The 2,500-nt window shown below is 54.3% G+C and overlaps 1 non-coding gene and 1 pseudogene across 1 annotated transcript; both read right to left on the reverse strand.

Annotated features, from left to right (window-relative positions):
• The window catches only part of LOC147087440 (28S ribosomal RNA), a 5,039-nt pseudogene extending 4,611 nt beyond the window's left edge, over positions 1 to 428 (reverse strand).
• Positions 429 to 1,409: 981 nt separating this feature from the next.
• LOC147087441 (5.8S ribosomal RNA) lies at positions 1,410 to 1,563 on the reverse strand. Its single transcript, XR_015075493.1, has one exon. It is a non-coding gene; the product is annotated as a 5.8S ribosomal RNA (ribosomal RNA).
• Positions 1,564 to 2,500: the final 937 nt, after the last annotated feature.

Raw genomic sequence — 2,500 nt, forward strand, 5'->3', positions numbered from 1 at the left:
ACCTCTTAATGGTTTCACGCCCTCTTGAACTCTTTCTTCAAAGTTCTTTTCAACTTTCCCTTACGGTAATTGTTGACTATCGGTCTCATGCCAGTGTTTAGCCTTAGATGGAGTTTACTACCCGCTTTGGGCTGCATTCACAAGCAACCAGAATTCAAGAAGACTCGATCCTGATGAGCAGGGGGCCGCTACCGGCCTCACACCGTCCACAGGCTAAGCCTTGATCAGAAGGACTTGGGCCCCGGAGCATCGTCAGAGAAAGAGGTCTTCTATACGCCACATTTCCCCCGCCCACCAGGCGAGCGGGGATTCGGCGCTGGGCTCTTCCCTCTTCACTCGCAGTTACTAGGGGAATCCTTGTTAATTTATTTTCCTCCGCTTAGTAATATGCTTAAATTCAGCGGGTTGTCACGTCTGATCTGAGGTCGTAGGCAGAATAGCATACTGGCGCCGGCCGGCATTATCTCCAAGCATAACAACAGCAAGCCACAGCAGCAAACAAGCAAGCAAGCAACACCACCACCACCACGTCCTCACAAAACCAGCCCCGCCGGTGAGGTTAGTCCAAGCGGACGACGATAGCGTGCGTGTCCATGCAGCATGCAGGCATGCCTGGTCAAGTGTGTACGCTGGAGACCCGGGCTCGGCTCACACTGCTCCAGAGTCCCCGATTTAGCAAGAATAAAAAGAAAAGAGAACGAGGGAAACACGTAGCATTCCGAAGAAAAGTCCAGAAGCAATGGCTGGCCAGCATCTATGCTTGAGTGGAGTGTTTTTGGGAAGAAAAGCAGGCCTGCAGCGACAGGGGTCAAGACATACGGGACTGACTTAGGCGCACGCTCAGCAAGTCAGCAAGAGTGCTTAGAGCCAAAACGGGTCAAATGTGTGGAAGGACATCAGGGTCCAGCGCAACACAAAGAAGCACCGCAAGGGTTCTCTTAGCAAAATGCCACCTACAAAACGCACGCAAAAAAGCCAGCACACAGCACATCAAGGGACCCGTCACTACATGAAGCTGTTCCTCGCTCCAAACCAACAAAACTGCAGCCAAAGACGACGACCTCACCTCTTTATCTGCCAACGTCTTCTCTGTATGCTCTCTTTCTCTCTATCCAACGCTCAGAGAGACAAACCTGCCTAGGGCGAGGCTCAACAGTCCCAACACCGACGCGGTCAATCGTTTTTGCAACCCAACGACAGCCGTGCTGGAAAAAGCTGGCCTCTACCGGTGCCGACGTTCCCTGAGGAGACGCCGAACATAATATTCCCAAACGGCACGGGTCAAACTCTCCTTTGGGGGAGAAGCTCTAGGTCTGCACTTAGGGGGACAAAGAGGACTAGGCCTCTGCGACACCCCAGCCGCGCTCTCACCTCACACGATGGCAAGGCAAGTGCGATTGATGGTCAAGCGACCCTCAGACAGGCGTAGCCCCGGGACGAACCTGGGGCCGCAAACTGCGTTCAAAGTGTCGATGGTCAATGTGTCCTGCAATTCACATTACTTCTCGCAGCTAGCTGCGCTCTTCATCGACGCACGAGCCGAGTGATCCACCGCTAAGAGTTGTGCATTTTTTCGGCTTGGTGTTTTTTCCCCAGAGGGTCCCAAGCCCGGACCGCCCAACGCTTCTCTCCCTCTATGCCCACACATAGAGGGTTGGCAGAAGCCCCATCCTTGGCACGGCCCGGACGTGTGTATCAGTCGATCATCAAATGACAAGGGTTTCACCGAGATTTTGTTGTCAGGGCGCTCGCGAGGTGACAAGCATTGGGGTCAAACGCCTCAGCCCACCGTCCGAAACGCACCACGGCCAACAGAGGCAGCGTCTCTGCTGCCACCGATTGCCGGGAGAAGAGAGAGAGTAACAGGCAGACAGACAAGACAAACAAACATGACAGTAGAGAACAAGGCCAGAAAAACGAACTGAGTGGGGTACAAGCCGACCGCGTGAAAGCACCCCACTGTGGGGGGTAGAAATCCGTGTGGACGGGCAGGTACATTCTCTCGAACGTTGAACTTGGCTGCTGCTGCTGCTGCTTGCTTGCTTGCTGCAGGCTGCTTACAAGCTCTTGAAACCGACAAGCAGACACTCGAGTCTTTAAACCGCCGCCCCCCAAACAGCTCGCAGGAGCCAGAGTGGAGAAGCGGCTAGGTACCCTGTACCGGTAATGGGAGAGTGACTAGATCGACCAAAGTTGCACTACGGGGGGAAAAGAAAGCCGGGCATGCATCACCGGTTCAAATCCCAGCAGAGCTCACATTGGCCGTTCGCCGAGGTCCCAACGATGAGCCGCCAGGCAGCACGTGAGCCCGCAGAAGCTCCCTTTAATTCGACTGCGGTGTTAATGCTTGCAAGACGGTGGCAAAGTCCATTGTTGTCCGATCCGGACGAGAAGAGGGGAGCAGCAGAGCTTGCGTGTGAGAGAGAGAGAGGTTGAGAGATAGGCTCGGCACAAGGTAAGAGATGATGCAGAAGACTGGAAGAGACGGAAGTCGAAAGAA

This window comes from Somniosus microcephalus, unplaced genomic scaffold, assembly GCF_052327205.1.
Source record: "Somniosus microcephalus isolate GS21.2 unplaced genomic scaffold, FLI_Smic_1.0 unresolved_chr5, whole genome shotgun sequence".
Taxonomy (NCBI): Eukaryota; Metazoa; Chordata; class Chondrichthyes; order Squaliformes; family Somniosidae; genus Somniosus; species Somniosus microcephalus.